Genomic DNA, 21341 nt, shown 5'->3' with positions numbered 1-21341 from the left:
TAGGGGAAGGAAGAGCACAAGGGACGGTGATGACAGCTCACAGGTGACATGGTGGTAGGAGATTTATGGGGACTACACCTGAGAGGAGAAATCAACTATTGTCCAAAAATGACCAACAATGTAAGCCAATAAAAAAGTTGAATCAATTAAAGAAATGAACTTGGGTCACTTGCTAACTCTGTACAGAAAAATAAAATCAGAGTGGAGCAGAGATTTAGATATGAGACCAGTAACAACAAGATATATATCCATGACATCAATGATAAAGATGTTTTTGGTGATTCAACTCTTATGACAGAGAAGACAAAAACAGGAATAAACAATTGGGTTACCTCAAGTTAAAAAACTTTTATACAGTGAAAGAAAATAAAGAATATTAAAAATACACCCTGTTGAGTGGGAGAAAATATTCACACAATATATAACCAATACAGGATTAATATCGAAGCTATATAAAAACACACAATTCAATAATAAAAAAACAAACAACCCAAGTAACAAATGGATAGCAGATATGAACAGAGAATTCACTGAAGAGGATCTCCAGAGGGCCAACAGACATCTGAAAAAGTATTCATCATCTCTTCCAGTAATGAAGATGCATAGGGGCCTCCCTGGCAGCCTCGGGATTAAGTCTCAGTACTACCACCACAAGGGCCTGAGTTCTGAGTTCCATCCCTAGCCAGAGAGCTGACCCACACGGTACAGCAGACTTTTCTGTCTCACCCTCTGCTCCCTTTAGCAGTGTATTTTAGTAGATCCCCACTCTGTCTCTGGTGAATCCTCTCCCCTGCCCCTGCACCTCTGACCCACACTCCAGTTCTTCTGTGTAAAAATAAGTAAATAAAATCTTAAAAAAAAACTCCATTATAAAAATAAATAAATAAAAAGATGCAAGCTAACATTACTATGAGATATCATCTCACACCCATGAAAATGGCACATATTAAAGACTTCCAACAACAAATGCTAGAGAGGATGTGGGGAGTGGGGAACCCTATTACACTGTTGGTGGGAATGCAAACAGGTACAGCCATTATGGAAATCGATTTGGATATACCTTTAAAAACTAGAAATGGGGCCTCCCCGGTGGCGGTGGCGCAGCGGTTGAGCGCTGGGTTGCGAAGCTGCCCGCAGCCTCTGCCACACCGTTTGATCCCCGGCTGCTCCCCGGCCACCAGAGGAGGGTCCCACATGGCGAGCAGACCTCTCCTGCCGCCCGCTGCTCCCCTCAGCAGTGTACTTCGGTCCTTCTGCCTGCTCTGCTCCCCGCTCTGGCTCTGGTGAATTCTCTCGCCCTCCCGCTCTTCTGACTGTACCCAGTGCATGTATAAACAAACAAACAAACAAACAAACAAACAAATAAATAAATAAAAAACATGCCTCTAAAAAAAAAATTATAAAAACTAGAAATGGAAATACCCTATGACATACCATCCCCCTCTTAGGCATCTGTCCAAAGATATGAAACCATCAACATAAGCACCATATGTTCTATAATGTTCACAGCAGCAATATTTACAATATTTAGGATGTGGAAGCAGCCTAGTGTGGTATTTCCACACTAGAGTAGTCTTCAGCCAAAAGAAAGATGAACTTAGTCATTTTCAACAACATAGAGGGAGCTTGAGAGAACTATATGTAGTAGAACAAACCAGAATGATAAAACAAATACTGGGCATTTAAGTAGTAGACAATTTGATAAAGTAAAATACTTTCAAAAGCCAGGGGACATAAATAAACACCACCGAGAGGGCGCTGAGGTTAAGAGGTAGAGAGGAGGGAGAGGAACAGGGGATATAAAGGATGATGGGGGGAAATTTTTTTTTAATTCTTGACCATCACTGATGTGCTGTGTGAATCTGGCAAGACAATTAATGTCTCTGTACTAGAGGTTACCTATAAAGTAGAGGTAAAAGCAAAAAATAGCACCTTTTTTTAAAAAATTAATTTATTTATACAAGAACTGGGGTACAGGCCAGAGGCGCAGGAGGATGAAAGGATTCACCAGAAACAGAGTGGGGAACAGAACAAGCAGACTGACTGAAATACACTGCTGAGGGGAGCAGTGGGCGAGACAGGTGTGAGTTTCTCTCTAGCTGGCTGGGGATTGACCTTGAGCTGCAGAGTCTGCGGATTGTTTCATAGTGCGGTGCTTAACCCCTTGCGCCTCCGGGGAGGCCGAAATAGCACCTTATTTTTGGTCACTATACAAACTACAGGAATTTAGGTTTGTGGAGGACTTAGAATAGGTCCTTGTACATTGTTTTTTTTAAGTTTTTAAAATATATTATCTTATTAATGCATCCCCTGACTAGATACAAACTCTGAGAGGGGGGACCCCCTGGGTCTGCTTAGCACAGCAAGCACTCAACTCTTTGGACAAAGGGAAGCCTCTAGACCTTTCCTAGATACCCACTGCAGAAAAAGAAGATTGGAGCTCTATCTCCACCCACCAAGAAATAAAAAGCGTACCTACATGAAACAAAACAAACCAAAGCTGGAGAAGGAACCTGGAGAGCTATGATGTGACAGTTGCCTGTTCTCAGACCTTAGACTTCTCCTTGTTTTTACCATACAGGATGTGGGGCCAGGACCTTATCTGATGATAGTAAATGCTTGGTCTCTGAATCAGCACTGTCTGCCCAGGCTGAGGTGTGGCCCAGTGTGTGTTGACTATTCCTTGGTCTCCCACATTCTCCTGTGGAAGAAGAATCAGCAACCCAGACAGGTCTGCAGCTGTGGTAGAGGGTCAGACTGCCCCCTGTTCTCCAGGCCCAGGTCCTTCTACAGAGCCTCGGACTGAACGCATCTTAACAGAAAGAGAGGTCGACATCCCAAAGACGATGAATCCAAATCACCCTTGACATAAAATCTTCTATATTGTCAAAGCATAACTGCAGACAAACACTCCATTAATTTTTAGATTTGCTCCAATTTCATATGAAAAAGATGAGTTGATGAAAACAGAGCATTATTGCTACCTGCAAACAGCAGGAAAAAAGAGAAGCACTCAGAGAAGACTCAGTTTCCTTGGGCAAATCCATCATCCATTCTACTCACCCTCTTTTGACAAAGGGTGAACCCCTCCCGTGCTCCCACACAAATCCCCATGGCTGTGGTCCCTGTCCCTCTCAGTAACTTAGATGCATCAATCCAGTAATCTCACTCGTCTCTGATGGTTAATTTCCCCCTCTCTACTGGTTCATTTCCACCACCTAAAACTATGAAATTATGTTCCTGATCCCTCTCCAATCCCTTTCTTGACGAGTCTGCACACAAAATTCCTTAAAAGAGTTATCTGTTCTTGGGACATCCTCATCTTCTCTCCCCATGTTTCCTCTTGTACCCTGAAGGGAACTCCAGCCTTTCATCCCTACTACTCCATCTAAACAGGTTTCTGTCAGGGCCTCCCTGGTGGCACAAAGGGTTAAGTCGCAGCACTATGAAGCTATCAGCAACCACTGCACCACTAGATCCACCAGTCCCATCTGCTGCTCCCCTCAGCAGTATATTTCAGTCAGTCTGCCTGTTCTGCTCCCCGCTCTGTCTCTGGTGAATTCTCTTACCACCCCGACCTCTGGCCTGTACCCCAGCTCTTGTATGCATAAATAAATAAATCTTAAAAAAAAAAAAAAAAAAAACAGGTTTCTGTCAAGATTCCCAATGACTTTTCATTGCCAAACCTAACAGTTAATCCAATCCTTAGCTAACTTCTCTATTAGCAGCAATTCTCCAACATTCTTTTTCCTGTTTCCCTGCTGACCTCTCTGGCTTCCCGACATGCTGTGAGCTCTGAGGACCACACTGCTTCTTAGCTGCCCTGGCTTCCAGGCTGACTCACCCAGTCCCGTGGCTTTAATTAGCACCCCTACTGTGATAACTCCTGTCCTCAGCTCTGACCTCTCCCCTCAACCCAGGACTTGTATATCCTTACAGGCATCTTAAATGTATGTCCCAAACCGGGCTTTTAAATTCCAATCTCAAGAAGTACCCCCTGCCTTATAAATAGCAGTTTTTCCAGTTACTCTTGGAATTCGAATAATCCTTAACTACTCACTTTCTCCCACATCCAATGCATCATCAGTTACTTTTGGATTTCCAAATACCTCCAGAATAAGGAGACTTCTCACAATTGCCACCTGCTACCATCCTAGCCCAAATCATCTTCTTTTTTACCTGAGTTGTTCCAAGAGACCTTTCCTGGTGTCCCTTCATCCAGTGACTCATCTTTCCCCCAGGTAGCAGCCAGAGTCTAGCATGCCATGTCTGCTCAAACTCTACAGGATCCCATCTCAACAAGAAGAAAAGGCAAAGGCCTTCTGCAAAATCTAACCCCTGCCCCTTCTGGGCTACCTTGCCCTTCCTTGCTCTGCTCCAGCACTGGTCTCCTTGATGCTTTCGAGAATATACCAAGCCTCTGTGATGGTGCAAGAGTTAAGGCAACCTATGAAGCTATCCGCAGCCACTGCAACACGAGTTCGATTCCTGACCAGCCAGGGAGTAACCCACCTGGCTCAGCAGACCTTTCCTGACTCGCCCTGCTACTCCCCTCAGCAGTGTGCTTTGGTTAATCTGCCTGTCCTGTCCCCACTCTGTCTCTGGTGAATCCTCTCACACTCCCCCTATCTCTGGCCTGTACCCCAGCTCTTATATGCATAAATAAAAATTTTTTTAAAAAAAATAGAAGGGCCTCCCCGGTGGCGCACCGGTTGAGCGCTGGGTTGCGAAGCTGCCCGCGGCCTCTGCGGCGCCGGTTCGATCCCCGGCTGCTCCCCGGCCACCGGAGGAGGGTCCCACATGGCGTGCAGACCTCTCCTGCCGCCCGCTGCTCCCCTCAGCAGTGTACTTTGGTCCTTCTGCCTGCTCTGCTCCCCGCTCTGGCTCTGGTGAATTCTCTCACCCTCCCGCGCTTCTGACTGTACCCAGTGCATGTATAAACAAAAAACAAACAAACAAATAAATAAATAAAACATGCCTTTATAAAAAAAAAAAAAAAATAGAATATGCCAGGAAGTCTCCCACTTCAGGTAGCTTCTACTACCCCCAGTCTCACATCCTTTATCACCTCTTCTAGATTTTGGCTGCACTGTTATCACCAGAGTGGTCCTCCCTGACTCTCCCTGCAGAATAGCCCTTCCTGACATCGTTCTCTCTCTCCCTTACCTCTACCTGCCACTTCCTCCCTCACATATTGTGTATCTACAACTGACCCCCTGAACAACGTGGGTTTGAACAGCATAGGTCCATTTACACGCAGAATGTTTTCTATTCTGTGGTTCCACAGTCACAGATTCAAGCAAACTTGAACTTGGGTCAATTGAATCCCCAGATGTAAAAGCAAGTATGAGGGGGGCCAACTGTTAGACATAATCAGAATTTTGACTGTGAGGGAGGTTGGTGCCCCTAATCTCTGTGTCGTTCAAGAGTCAACTGTATTCATTTTTGCCTTCTCTTGGCCTTCAGTTAAACATAAACCCCACAACGCCAGGGATTTTGTTAACTGCTATATTTTAGCGTCTCTGACATGCCTAGCAATGAGAGGTGATCCATGACGATTTATGCAATGATTTCTGAAATTGCAAGTTGTCTTATGTAGACATGTTAGAGCATGAATATTTTTCTTATTTCTTTCTACAAGCAGGTCACTGGGAGTTGAAAAGAAAGGTTTGCATATGTGTTTTCTGGAAGTTGCCCGAAAACCCAGAAAACAGCTGCCTTGTTAATCTTACAAAAGGATCATGTCTAAAACCCCTATTCATGGCCTGTGTGTGTCTGTGCAGCTGACGAGTCTGGCCAGGTTTCATGCTGATCACTGCAATGACCAAGCTGTTCTCTTCTGCCAACAACTTTTTCATCCTCAACTCTTCCTCCCACTATCTACAGCTGCCTGACCACTTGGGCCCAATTGACCTCTTCCTTTTGCAATAGTTCTCCCTCTATTCTATTAGTTCTTTCTCCAGACCTATCTTTTTTTTTTTTAAAGATTTATTTATTTATGCATACAAGAGCTGGGGTACAGGCTAGAGATGCTGGGGGTGAGAGAGGATTCACCAGAGTGGGGAACAGAAAGGCAGATTGACCCAAGTACACTGCTGAGGGGAGCAGCAGGCGAGTCAGAAGAGGTCTGTTGAGCCATGTGGTTTGCTCCCTGGCCTGCCGGTGAGGCTGAGGATTGCTTCATAGTGTGGTGCTTAACCTTGTGCCACCAGGGAGGCCCAATAGCTGTTTTTATTATCCTTTAAGCCTTTGATTGCTTACCACTTTATGAAGTGTTGTGCTATATTTTCTTATTTTGTGAATTATATATGTCTGGATATATATGAATTTTGAGTATTTATATATGTGAATTCTCTCTTAAATGGCATTCAAATTCATGGAATGTATGGATCATGAACAAATAATAGACCCAGAATGAACACAGAAAAATTATGTAAGACTTAATTCATAGTTCCTGAGACTGTATCTTTAGTTATAACTTGGCAGGTATTTTTTTTAAAGATTTATTTATGTATACAAGAATGGGGGTGTAGGCCAGAGGTGTAGGGGGTGAGAGGATTCACTAGAGACAGAGTGGGGAGCAGAACAGGCGGATCTACTGAAATACACTGCTGAGGGGAGCAGTAGGCAAGATAGGAGAGGTCTGCTGCACCAAGTGGATTAGCTCCCTGGCCTGGGATTGAACTCATGCCGCAGTGGATGGTGATAGCACTGTGTCTTTAACCCCTGCGCCCCAAGGGAGGCCCAGGCAGGTATTTTTTTCAGGCTGAAGTTAGGGAGGAAGGGAAGAACTTTACCTGTGGTACATACATGATTACAAATAAACAAGTCACCATGGCTGATAGGAGCCCGTTGTATGGGAGAGGGTGTAGGAACCATTTCATGCAGAGTCACCACTCTTTCTCCTAGTCAGCCAGAATGATTAATTGAAAGCAGTGACACAAAGTACAAACACCTACATCCAGTCTTGGCCCGCATTTTCAATGCTGGGTCTGCCTTTGCCCAGCTGTGTTTGGATAATTTAACTTCTGTTTTCTTAGTTGCAAAGTATAGATGAGAATAGTCCTACTTCATCATGGGGTTATCATAAGAATTAAATGTTAAGTGAGTGCTTGGCCCACAATTAAGGGTTAAATATGTGGTTATTAATTCAATGACTACATTTTGCTTGTACGTTTAATTGTATTATTTTTTTATTGAGGTAACTTTGGTTTACATTGGATGTGATTTAGGAGTGTAGGTTCACACCCACCACCAAAGCCCCAATAACTCTCTGCCAAGTCCACTGGGTTGCTTCCCCACTCAGCTCCGCAGGCTCCACTTTCCTCCTCTGGTAGCCTCCATTTTGCAGCTGAGTTTCGAGAGTTCATTTTGGCTTGAATTGTCTGTTCCTTTGTTTTGTTTCTTTCTTTTCCATATGAGTGAAATCATCTGGCATTTGTCTTTCTTCTTCCTTATTCACTTAGCATAAGTCCCTCCAGGCCCATTCGCATTGTTGCAAATGGCAAGATTTCATCTTTAAGATGAAACAGTACTGAGTAGAACTCCACTGTGTATTTACACCACATCTATTATTATTATCTCAATTATTATTATTTGGGGGTTACATTTTTACAAAAATGTGGAATGCTTCACAAATTTGCATGTCACCCTTGCACAGGTGCCATACTAATCTCTGTATCATTCCAATTTTAGTATATGTGCTGCTGAAGAGAGCACACCCTCCGTCTTTATTCACTCATCTGGTGTTAGGCACTTACCTTGTTACCTTACCTAGGCTATTATAAATAATGCTGCAATGCTACAAATACAATACTCTGCAATGAACAGGGTACATGTATCTCTTTAAATTAATATTTTTGTATTCTTTAGATAGAGACCTAAGAGTGGAATCATACGGTAGATCTATTTTTAATATTTGAGAAACCTCCAGACTGTTTCCCATAAGGCTTGGACCATTCTACATTCTCACGAACAGTTTACAAGGGCTCTCTGACTACTTCTGCTTATTTGCTCCCACTTTGGGGTAGGTCTTATAGTTAACCTCCAGGGTATCTTCTTGAATATTTCTAGGCCACATGAGCGTCACATGGTAGGGAGGAGGGGGATGTGGGAGATGAAGGTGATAACTACAGAGGCTTGTTCCTGTCTTCCTTGGGAGCCTCCTCTGCCCAGAAAGTACCCAGACATCTCTAAATACTCCTCCATTAGGAAGTAGCTGGGGTGCCAGGAAACACCAACCTTTTATTGCTATTATTTTATTTGCAATTCTCAAATTAACCTGGCTCAGAATCAGTACTTAAGAGCAGCAAGGGCTTTTGGAGCAGTATCTGTGAAAGGTGATGAAGGCACAGGTTTTGGAAGGTACCAATGAGGTAATGGCTTTTGGCCATGACTTAAGGCTTCTAGCTCCTGCCTGAGAGGGAACTTGTTAGACACTCAGCATCTCAGCCCCTCCCCAGACCTACTGAATCAGGATGTGAAGTTTGGCAAGATCTACAGATAGCTCATTAGCACTTTCAAGTTTGCAAAGTTATGATCTAACCCCTCATTCTTCACAAACTTCCATAAAGTTAGTTAACAGTTCATTGAGAAGTTAGCACCTTGGCCCAGTACCTGGTAAAATTAATATCTAACTCTTATTTTCACAACACCCTTCACTTCTTTTTTATAACATAAGCCTTAGTGTTTTCTTTTTCTTTTTTGTTTTTGGCATAGAAGAACTGGGGTGTATGCCAGAGGTGCAAGGGAGCGGGTTCACGAGAGACAGAGTCGGGTGCAGAAAGGCAGATCTACTGAAATACATCGCTACGGGGAGCAGCAGGCGAGACAGGAGAGCTCTGCTGCACCATATGTGGGTTATGCTACCTGGCTGGGGATTGAACTCAGGCCACAGCAGTGATAGCGCCGAGAATCAACCCCTAGGCCACCAGGGAGGCCCAGACTTAGTGTTTTATAGATTCCTAGTTAGCTTCTTGTCTCCCTTGCCAGAATGGAAAAATGAGAGATCAGGGAACCCACTGATTAGGTTTACTATTGAATATTCAGTGCCTGTCGTGGAGTAAGTGACTGACTGATGGAACAAGGTCTAGGACTAATTCCCACACATTCTCTGTTGCACACCCAGGATGGGCGCATTGCTTTACACAATAGCTCAATAAACCACTTGATCCATCCTCCTCTTTTTATAAAGCAATGGATGCTCAAAGTACTCAAGTAATCGCCTTAGGCATGCACATCTCTCTGTTACCCCCCTGGGGCACTAGCAGGTGCAGACTCCTCTGTTGACCTCTTTCTTCTTTTTAAATGCGTTTACTGAAGTAATGTTGGTTTACAATGCTGCAAATACAATATGTTTTGGGTTAGAGTTCGCACCTCTAGAAATATGTTGTCTCACCCACCACCAGTGCCATGGGGTGTCCTTTGCTCCCACCATCCCACTGGAGTTGGATTTCGAGAGTTTGGTTTTTTGAACTCTTTTTTTTTTAGACATCCCCCAAACGTAACAGATGTCCGGGAGACTGTCCTTCTGATTTGGAGGTGAAATCACTGCCTCTGTACTTGACCATGTTTAAAACTAATCCATTTTCCAGTTGCTCTCCATGGTTATGAGAGGGGTTTTATTGGTGCTGTTATTTCATATGCTTTCATTCTGGATGTATAAGTATATATTCCTGACCAGTGGGACAACATGGCAACATCTGTTCTTCTGACTCAGTTTTGCTAAGCAACTTTCATTGTTTTTTCCTAATTTATCTCTAGGTTACTGTTATCTATTGATCCTTAGGTCTGTTCTTATAGAACAGACTAAAGCCATTTACTAACTTACAGAAAATAACGAAAAACCCAACAGCCAACAATGCTAATACTGGTAAACCCAAAGCCCACTCAACCTTGAAATGTGGCACCAGAAGAAAGTGGTTCTTCTACTACCTGGTATACCCCAGATATTTAGGGGATCTCTATTTCTACAGGATATTATTGAATTTGGTTATCATATTTCTCATATTATCCTGCTAAGTCAAAAATAAATGACCTCCTATTGGTGGTGGCGGTGTTTTCATTCACTATGCATCCCATGGGGGGAGAATAAAATATAGGGGGCAGGGCCTCCCTGGTGGCTCAGCAGTTGAGCGCTGGGTTGTGAAGCTGCCCGCAGACTCTGCAGCTCCGGTTCAATCCCCAGCTGATCCCCGGCCACTGGGTGAGGGTCCCACATGGTGCGCAGACCTCTCCTGCCGCCCGCTGCTCCCCTCAGCAGTGTACTTCGGTCCTTCTGCCTGCTCTGCTCCCCGCTCTGGCTGGGTGAATTCTCTCACCCTCCTGCGCTTCTGACTGTACCCAGTGCTTGTATAAATAAATAAATTAATTTAAAAAAAATAAAAAATAAAAAAAAATAAAATATAGGGGGCAGGGAAAGGAACCATCAGTGACAGGGAAGTAGGAGACAGGTGGGAAAGAGGAACAAGACAGGTGGGAATGAAGAAGATGAATCTGAAAGAGGAAGTTGATGAAAATAATAAGGGAAAATCCAATGAATACAAAGATATAAATAGAAAAGGTACAAGATTATTCTTATTACTTAAACATGTACAATATGCTCACAAAGCTCAGAAGGAAAGATAGTAGTATAGGGTAGGTTGGTTTGTTGTTCTTCCTTCTTACCCTACAGTAACTTACAGTGCTCTTGAGCAGGCAAGTTAGAACGTTCTACCCCACTGATGTTGGCCAGATGACTTGTTTTGGCCAATGGAAAATGTAGGTGGGAGCTATAGTACACTAGTTTCAAGGGAGGCTCTTAGGCACCATTTTTTTTCTCTTTTTTTTTTTTTTTAAGTTTTTTTAAAATTTTATTTCATTTCATATATTTTTTACATCATTTTTCATTTTTGCACAATGTATGCATTTTCATCTTGGTTATATTCCCCATACAATTCCCACCCCCCTATTTTGACTGTAATATCTCTTCCCCCCAACCCGCCACCCACCCGCAGTGCATCCCTGGTTTACAGTTGCTTGCTGATTTTGATTTTTACTTTATTATAAATAGTCTTTTTCCTAGTCCCTTATTTAGGTTTTCTAAATTCATGCTGTGAGTGAGACCATCCAGTATTTTTCTTTTTCTTTCTGGCTGATTTTGCTGAGCATGATCCCTTCCTGCTCCGTCCATGTTGCTGCAAATTGCATGAGTTTATCTTTTTTGATTGCTGAGTAATATTCCATGGTATATATGTACCACATCTTCTTGATCCAGTCATCTATTTTTGGGCATTTGGGTTGTTTCCATAGCTTAGCTATTGTAAACAGTGCTGCTATAAACATAGGGGTACAGGGAGTGCCATGTTTTTCTATTCATCCTTTTGCATTCTTGGGCTCTTCCTTAAGAAAAAAAAATCTCGGGCCTCCCTGGTGGCACAACGGGTTAAGACACAACCTATGAAGCTGTCTGCAGCCACTGCAGCACAAGTTCAATCCCCTGCCAGGGAGCTACCCACATGGTGCAGCAGACCTCTCCTGACTTGCCCGCTGCTCCCCTCAGCAATGTATTTCAGTCAATCTGCCTGTTCAGCTCCCCACTCTGTCTGGTGAATCCTCTCACTCCCCGCACCTCTGGCCTGTACCCCAGTTCCTGTGTGCATAAATAAATAAATCTTTAAAAAAAGAAAAAAAAATCTCCCAGTAGCTATTGGTCTGAAGAAAATGAGGGAACATGCGGCAGATGTAACCCAAACCTGAACCCAAACCAGCCAAGCCCAGCTGAGTACTGAGCCTCAGTGGACCCAGGAAAGAAAAAAACGTTTCTTGTCAGCTGTTGAGATTGTGAAGTCGATTGTTATGCAACAAAGGTGGGTTTGTTGTAATCATTGATGAGTGATGAAATCACTGGTTTTTATTCTCATACTGTTTTTTGTATTTTCCAAGTAACTGGAGATTGCTTTACTTTTAGAGGAAAAAAATAAGTAAAGCATAAGGAAACATGCATTTCCTATGAGGTCTCCACTATTATGATACAAGATTCAATTTATTTGAACTGCACATCTAAGGAACACCATTTTAGGACTGTAAAGGCAACTTTAGAAAAATAGGTAAGCTAATTCACATGTGTTTTCTCTGCTATTTCTCTCTCTGCACAGTTGACAATGCAGTTCACTATATGTGAACTTAACATATAGTTATAGTCTTTGTGTTTTGAAAGAGCAGCTATTTACAAGTTTGTATTTTAGGATCTCATTAAATGTGATTACATCACACACAAAGACAAGCTCAGGGGCCTGAGAGACCTCATCCATTTTGAGAAAATGAACACATAGTCAATTTTCTACCAAGGGTTGAAGAACTCCTTCCTTCCCCTTCATCTTTTGGTCAGAATAATTTTTTTGTTTTGTTGATCTTTCTCATTCATGTGGGGCCTAGTGGGTGGGAATAAAACAAAAGGGGTTGGAAAGGAATCACCAAAGGAAGGGATAAAGGAGGCAGATGGGAAAGAGAAAGAAGACATATAGGAATGAAGAAAAAAAATTTTTTTTTAAAGATTTATTTATTTATTTATTTATACTAGCACTGGGTACAGTCAGAAGCGTGGGAGGGTGAGAGAATCCACCAGAGCCAGAGAGGGGAGCAGAACAGGCAGACTGACGAAGTACACTACTGCGGGGAGCAGCGGGCACGGCAGGAGAGGTCTGTCGCGCCATGTGGGACCCTCACCGGTGGCTGGGGATCGAACTGGTGCTGCAGAGGCTGTGGACAGCTTCACAGCCCAGCACTCAACCGCTGTGCCACCGGGGAGGCCTGGAATGAAGAAAATTAATCAGAATGAGGATGGGGAGGAGAGCAGTGGAGAAAGAGGCAGTGGGTGAACTGGGAGGGGCAGGTCTGTGGGCAGGAGGACTAGCCAACATGGCTCCAGAAACCATATCTTCCCTAGCCTACACCAGAATTCACTGTCTGCACCAGCACTAGCTTGCGCCACCACATGGAGTGTGCCCTGACTTTCTCTGCCCTGCACAGCCTGGCCACGCTTCTTTCCTCCCCTAACCCACCTCACCATCCCCACCAATGTGATCCCGTCTCCTTCCAAACTTCTCCCTAGTGTCATTCAGTCCTTCCAAAATTCCTCACTGTCCCTCAATTTCCCACATGTCTCCCCCTGCTGAAGCATTCCAGTTCATACTAATGCTGCTCTTCTCTGAACTCTGGCTCAGATCTCTTCCCATGCTCCAGACTCAAAAACTTCACCTCCAAGAAATCACAACGGACACAGCAGAAATCAAAAGAATAATCAGTAACTACTATGAACAGTTATATGGAAACAAGTTCAACAATCTAGAGGAGATGGACAAATTCCTACAACTCTACAATCACCCAAAGCTAGATAAAGAAGAAATAGAACACCTAAACAGACCAATTACAAGCAGCGAAAGTGAAATGGTAATCAAAAACCTCCCCAAAAACAAAAGCCCAGGACCTGATGGATTTACAAATGAAATCTACCAAACATTCAGAGACGAATTAGTGCCTATCCTTTGCAAACTCTTCCAAAAAATTGAGAAGGAAGGGACAATACCAAACATGTTCTATGAAGCCAACATTACACTAATACCAAAACCGAACAAGGACAACATAAAAAAGGAAAACTACAGGCCAATCTCCCTAATGAACACTGATGCAAAAATCCTCAATAAAATCTTAGCTATCAGAATCCAACAATGCATCCATAAGATAATTCACCACGACCAAGTAGGATTCATTCCAGGGACACAAGGATGGTTCAACATCCGAAAATCAATCAACGTTATCCAACACATCAACAAAAAGAAATATAAAAACCATATGATAATATCAATAGATGCTGAGAAAGCTTTTGACAAAGTGCAACACCCATTCATGATAAAAGCCCTTGAAATTCTTGGGATACAAGGAACATACCTCAACATCATAAAGGCCATATATATGACAAGCCAACAGCCAGTATCATTCTCAATGGTGAAAAGTTGAAAGCAATTCCCTTAAGATCTGGAACAAGACAAGGATGCCCACTCTCACCACTGCTTTTCAATATAATACTGGAAGTCCTAGCCAGAGCAATAAGACAAGAGAAAGACATCCAAGGAATCCAAATAGGAAAAGAAGAAGTCAAACTATCACTATTTGCAGATGATATGATAATATACATCGAGAACCCTAAAAACTCCACAGAAAAACTAATTCAACTCATCAATCAGTTCAGTAAAGTGGCAGGATACAAAATTAACATGCAAAAGTCAGTAGCCTTCCTATACACAAACAATAAATCTGAAGAAGAAGAAATTAAAAAAAACATCCCTTTTATTATTGAAACAAAAAAAATCAAATACTTGGGAATAAATCTAACAAAAGAGGTAAAGGACCTATACAAAGAAAACTATAAAACACTATTAAAAGAAATAGAAGAAGACACAAAGAAATGGAAAGACATCTCCTGCTCATGGATTGGAAGAATAAACATTATTAAAATGGCCATCCTACCAAAAGCAATATACAGATTCAATGCTATTCCAATAAAAATTTCAATGTCATTCTTCAAAGAAATAGAACAATTATTGATGAAATTCATATGGAATCACCAAAAACCCCGAATAGCCAAAACTCTCCTGAAAAAAAAAAAGAAGGGAATAGAGGCATCACATTCCCAGACTTCAAACTATACTACAAAGCCATAATCATAAAAACGGCATGGTATTGGAACAAGAATAGACACACAGACCAATGGAATCGAATAGAAAATCCAGAAATAAACCCACAGATTTATGGTCAACTAATCTTTGACAAAGGAGCAAAGACTATGCATTGGAGCAAAAGACAGTTTGTTCAATCAATGGTGCTGGGAAAACTGGGTTGCTACATGCAAAAGAATGAAGCTTGACCACTACCTCACACCATACACAAAAATCAACTCAAAATGCGGGTCTCCCTGGTGGCGCAGCGGTTGAGCGCTGGGTTGCGAAGCTGCCCACGGCCTCTGCAGCACTGGTTCGATCCCCGGCTGCTCCCCGGCCACCAGAGGAGGGTCCCACATGGTGCGCAGACCTCTTCTGCCGCCAGCTGCTCCCCTCAGCAGTGTACTTTGGTCCTTCTGCCTGCTCTGCTCCCCGCTCTGGCTCTGGTGAATCCTCTCACCCTCCCGCACTTCTGACTGTACCCAGTGCATGTATAAACAAAACAAAAACAAACAAGTAAATAAATAAAACATGCCTCTATAAAAAAAAAAAATCAACTCAAAATGGATTAAAGAACTAGACATAAGACCTGAAACCATAAAATACATAGAAGGAAATATAGGCGAAACACTATGTGATATGCACATCGAAGACATCTTTACAGACACATCACCCAAAGCAGTGATAGTGAAGGCAAAGATAAACAGCTGGGACTACATCAAATTAAAGAGCTTCTGCACAGCAAAAGAGACAATAACCAAAACAAAGAGAAACCCCACCGACTGGGAGAACATTTTTGCACACAACACTAATGATAAAGGACTGATCACAAAAATCTGCAAAGAGCTGATGAGACTCAACACAAACAAAGAAAATAATCCAGTCAAAAAATGGGCAGAAGAGCTAAAAAGAAAATTCTCTGAAGAGGAAAAGCAAATGGCCAACAGGCATATGAAAAAATGTTCAACATCACTTGTAATCAGGGAAATGCAAATCAAAACTACCATGAGATACCATCTTACACCAGTGAGAATGGCACATATTAAAAAAACTAGCAACAACAAATGCTGGCAAGGATGTGGAGAAAAAGGAACTCTCCTGCACTGTTGGTGGGAGTGCAAACTGGTCCAACCACTATGGAGAGCTGTGTGGAGATTTCTGGACCTACTAAACATAGAGCTTCCATATGATCCAGCAATTCCACTCCTAGATATTTACCCAAAGGACACAGAAACATCAATTCCAAAGAACACCTGCACCCCTATGTTTATAGCAGCACTGTTTACAATAGCTAAGCTTTGGAAACAACCCAAATGCCCAAAAATAGATGACTGGATCAAGAAGATGTGGTACATATACACCATGGAATATTACTCAGCATTCAAAAAAGATAAACACATGCAATTTGCAGCAACATGGATGGCGCTGGAAGGGATCATGCTCAGCGAAATAAGCCAGAAAGAAAAAGAAAAATACCGGATGGTCTCACTCATAGCAGGAATCTAGAAAATTTAAATAAGGGACCAGGAAAATGAATAACTATAAGAAAGTGAAAATCAAAATCACCAAACAACTATGAACCAGAGACACTCCATGGGTGGTGGGGGGATTGGGGTCAAAATAAGGGGATTGCAATTGTATGGAGAATATAAAAATAAAATTTATTTAAAAAAAAAAAACTTCACCTCCACCTTCATGCATCATAATGTCTCAAATGTGTTTGACTTTTCCTAACCCTGCATTAGGAGGTAGGCTCTGTGGGTCAGCGTTTGGTTTGCTCCTGCTGTATGCAGTGCCAGAGGAGTGCAGCACCAGTGACTCCCCAGCACTAATGACTTAGCTGTCTGAATAAATGAATGAACTCCTATAGCAGAGATAGACAGGAGCACACACTGCACATTATATCCTGATGCTTCCTGGTTATCTAAATTTCCCAGCTGAACATCAAAACCCTTTAAGATCAGGGACCTTATGCTTTTGTATTAATCTGCATTTTAAAAAGATTTGTTTTTATGTATTTATGCATACAAGTACTGGGGTGTAGGCCAGAGGTGCAGGGGATGAGAAAACCCACCAGAGACAGAGTGGGGAGCTGAACAGGCAGATCTACTGAAACATACTGCTGAGGGGAACAGCAGGCGAGGCAGGAGAGGTCTGCTTCGCCATGTGGGTATCTCCCTGGCAGGCCGGGGATCCATCTCGTGCTGCAGACGCTGAGGATTGCTTCATAGTGCGGGGCTTAACCCCTTGCCCCACCAGGGAGTCCCTACGCTGCGTTTTTAGTATAATGTTGTACTCATGGGGAATTTATCCACCAATTAAATAGCAAGTCCCACAGTAGAACAAGCCTATAGCTAAAGCTACCTATCTCAAAACCAAGGAACCACATGCTAATTCACGAATATACTTATTTCTATGCAGTAATATTTTTCTTTTTTTCTTTTTGCTTCCCCGCCCCCCTTTTTCTACCGCCCCCCCCCACCGAAGTCTGCAGTAATTTTTAAGCCATTTGACCTCAGCCCTGTATAATATCAGTATAATACTTATCATATCTTTAACTCTCATCATTCTTTAATGAGTATGGTGTACTACACAGCAGGGTCTGAATCTTAGTCTCCTTTCCAGAGCTTCAGCCACTGACCAGCAGTACCTGAGCCCCAGGAAAAGCCCAGCATAGGCTGGCCAGTGGCTTCTGATCTTGATTTAAGATAAAGGCCACTTAGAGCTAGAGGCATCTGAGAACAAGTTCTGCAAGGCCCTGGAAACTGGAAGCTGAAAGCTGAGGTTCTGATTTGCTGCCAGTGACATCATACTTCTTAGACATCTTGGTCTTGCTCCCCAGATGTTTATCTGCTCTGCTTAGCTTAGAGCCTCTTTCACAACAGCAATAAGACACAACAGGAAGCAAATGTCTAGAACTGCTCCCCTCACTCCAGGGTGGTGTCCATCACTCTTGGACACCAGGGTGGCTCCAGGCCAATGCCGTGGGTTTCACTAGGAACTTCTTCCCACCAGAGTCACTGCTGTGGGTGGCGCGGACGTGGTGTTCTGACTGCTTTTCTGTCTGCATGAAGGGCTGGTGAGTGACTAATACTCACATCATTGCTCACTATATTAGGAAGCAATTATCTACAAACAAATTCATTTCCTGAGTCATCCAGTTTATTTAGTCTGTTTGCCTCTCGTTTTAAAAATCATCTCAGCAGTAAATTTACCCAACCCTCCTATAGTGCTTCCTGCTGTATTTCTCAGGAGATTATACATCTGGTTTAGATGGATTAACAGTGTTATTACTTTTACCTGTATTACTCAGTCTGCCCTATTCTAATCCGGATTTATTTTCAAAGGACAAATGTTTCCAGGATTAATTTGTTTTTCACTCCTCTGTGTGCTAGATGACTAATACTGCATTAAGCAGCTCACCAACTGCTTGGCTAGGTTTCTCTATCGCTCTCGCTCTTGTGCGCGCGTGTATCCACACATGTGCACACACACACTCACCTTCCTTCCATTTTCGTTTTAAAGTATGAATACTTTTAGCTCTTCATATTTTGTGAGTTTCCTGTGTCTGTTATAACAAATTGCCACTAACTTGGTAGATTAAGACAACAGAAATATACTCTTTCACGGGTCCCCAGGACAGAAATCTGAAGTCGATATCATTTGCTGGAAATGAATTCATCCCCAAGGGCTGGCTCTATGGGAGAATTTGTTCTGCACTTTGCCCAGCTTCTGGTGGTGCCTGGTCTTCCTTGATTTGTGACTATCACTCTAGTCTCTGTCTCTGTGGTCACATTGCCTCCTCCTCTATCTGAGGGAGATCTTCCTCTGTCTCTGGTTTGTGGGACACTTGTGATGACATTTAGGGCCTCCTGGAAAATTCAGAATAAAGTCTCCAAGGCAAGATTCTTAATCACATCTGCAAAGACTCCTTTCCCATATAAGGTAACATTTACAGGTTTCAGGGATTAGGCTCTGATAGGGGGTGACCATTATTTCATCTACTACACATTCCCTTCCCTGCTTCCCACAATGCACAGAGTAGTTTGTATCTACATGTAAAGGTTGATGGAGGAAGATAAGGAAGAATGAGCCCATCTTTTTTTTTTTTTAAAGATTTATTTATGCATATAAGAGCTGGGATACAGGCCAGAGGCGCGGGGGTGGGGGTGGGGTGAGAGGATTCACCAGACACAGAGTGGGGAACAGAACAAGCAGACTGACTGAAGTACACTGCTGAAGGGAGCAGCGGGTGAGTCAGGAAAGGTCTGCTGCACCATGTGGGTTGCTCCTTGGCCTGCCAGGAATCAAATTTGTGCTGCAGTGGCTGTGGACAGCTTCATATGTTGCATCTTAACCCTTGCGCCACCAGAGAGGCCCCAAGAAAGAGCCAATCTAAAGGAAGCAGATGAGTTAAGAATCCTTGCTTGTTAATTTCTTCTGGCAATCAGGTGGATCCCTGGCACCAGTTCTTGCTTCCTGGGGTCATGGGGGTGCTCTACTCTGGAAGCCAAAAAGGACAAAGGTATTTTTCTGTGGCAACTCAGGCACTGACATAGGATACAGCCTCAGCCAATCAGAAGTTCTCTCTCACCCAGCAGTTTGGACTCTTGAAGGTGTGACTCATAGATGTCTGGAGATTCATTCCAGGGCAGCAGGGTCAAGGGCAGCCCTGGCCCTCATCCCATGGCCTCCCTGCTGTGATGGATCTGGCTGAGTTTTCCCTCTGCTTCCCTCTCTCCCCCCAGGTTTCTGAATATTTCTCCACCCTGGTTCTCCGACATTCCTACCCATTCTCCAAGCCACTGAACACCCTGGCAGGACATTCCTTTGCGGTTGAAGTTAGCTTGAGTTGGTCTCTGTTGTTTGTAAACACCGCCAACTTAAAAATTGCCATCTCTAAAGCTCTTTCATAAAACTCAACAACAGCCTTCCTCAAGGTGATGTCCTTTCTGGTAATGCCGAAAAAGTTTGCCATGTCCACGGCAGGAAACACCCAATGTCTGTGTGATTCAGAAAAGGAGTTTTATGTTATGAATTACTGTGTAGCCTTTCAAAAACAGGAAACTTTTATGGTTCTCAGCTATCTAAGTCCACTTAAAAATTATTTTCATGCCTTCTTTATTATCTTGAAATGAAGTCCACAAATAATATAATCTACCCCTTGATACAATTTCTAGTGGCAATAGGTCACTATTGTATATGAGTATTTGTAAGTATAATAATATACATAATTAAAGGAAATAATTTGTATATGAAAATCTGTACTTCAACAAATAAATGCATAACTATGACTATCGTAGAGGTCCCTACACATTTATAACCCTGCAAGTTTACAATGTGGCCTATTGAGAACTCTGTCCCGTGGATGAAGAATGCAGATCACTCAAGCAGGCAGAGATGATTAAATTCCTTTTGGAAAACAAAAGCTACCAGTGCCTATGTACCTGCAGAAAGGGAAACTTAGGAGGGTTAAGTGATGGATAAAGATACCTCTGAGGAAGGAAGTGCAGAGTGGAGAGCAGGATTTAGACATTTTGTCCTCTTTCTGTGTTCTTTGTATCTTTCTAAAATTAATGTGCTACTTTGATCATAAAGCACATACAAGGAAGGAAAGGGCACTATGTACCACGAATCATGTGCAGAGTGACGAGACCATTAAAAGTCCAGCAGGGCAGGCTGGGGTAGTCTGGCTGTGAATACTCCAAGCCCCAGGGAGGAGAACGCACTCATTGTTTTCTCTTTTAGTTATTAGAATGAGTTTGGTAATTAATGGCCATGTGATCTTGAAGCAAGGTCACCTGCCAGGTGACTAACCTTAGGCTGTATTTATAGCATCACAGTGTTGTTTATGTTACCATAACTGCACACCTGGGTGAAGCCCAAACCTGTGGAGCTGGCAGCCGACCCCAAACTGCCAGGAATCCAGGTGGTCCTGCCCCATCACCCACGGCTCTCTGACTGTGATTCAACTTCAACATGGGAATCACCAGCCAAATACCTACAGGGCTTTTATCTTTGGGTTTATTCCACTGACATTAGTTGACGATTAAGAAGCTAAATAGAACACTCCTTTGCTTGCCAAAATCTAAAAGCTTTGGAAATAGTCTTGGATTTACATTCCTGTTCTGCAACTTAATATTCTCAAAGATTTTATTTGTCTGTAAAATGGGGATAGGAATCTATTGACTTTGTGAGGCTTACTAGGAGTAACAGGTAAAATAACGTGTGTAAAGCACAAATTTTAAAAACCAAACAGAAATTTTAGTTGTCACCATCATGAGGAAGACAAAATTTGGTAGTTTCAATCAGTTATCTGCCTGCTAAGCTGAAAATCAGAAATCTTTATTTTTTTTAAAGATTTGTATTTATTTATGCATATAAGAGTTGGGGTACAGGTCAGAGATGCAGGGGGTGAGAGGATTCATCAGAGACAGAGTGGGGAACAGAACAGGCAGACTGGTGAAATATACTGCTAAAGGGAGCAGCGGGCGAGACAGGAGAGGTCTGCTGCTCTATGTGGGTTGTTCCCTGGCTGGCTGGGGATTGAACTCATGCTGCAGAGGCCTCAGATTGCTTCATAGTGCGGTGCTTGTGCCACCAGGGAGGCCCAAAATCTGAAATCCTTAAAGCAATATAGCCAAG

At 42.9% G+C, this 21341-nt stretch overlaps 1 long non-coding RNA gene and 1 other non-coding gene across 2 annotated transcripts in view; one reads left to right on the top strand and one right to left on the bottom strand.

The window, feature by feature from the left end:
- LOC129144694 (uncharacterized) overlaps positions 1 to 21341 on the top strand; it is a 46839-nt gene that overhangs the window by 4746 nt on the left and 20752 nt on the right. The window lies entirely within an intron of this gene.
- LOC119261480 (U6 spliceosomal RNA) lies at positions 7616 to 7719 on the bottom strand. Its single transcript, XR_005129025.1, has one exon. It is a non-coding gene; the product is annotated as a U6 spliceosomal RNA (small nuclear RNA).

The sequence above is a fragment of the Talpa occidentalis genome, unplaced genomic scaffold (assembly GCF_014898055.3).
Source record: "Talpa occidentalis isolate TD23 unplaced genomic scaffold, MPIMG_talOcc4v2.1 talOcc4.6, whole genome shotgun sequence".
NCBI lineage: Eukaryota > Metazoa > Chordata > Mammalia > Eulipotyphla > Talpidae > Talpa > Talpa occidentalis.
Note: the sequence above shows the minus strand (reverse complement) of the source record. Positions and strands in the feature narration are given on the sequence as shown.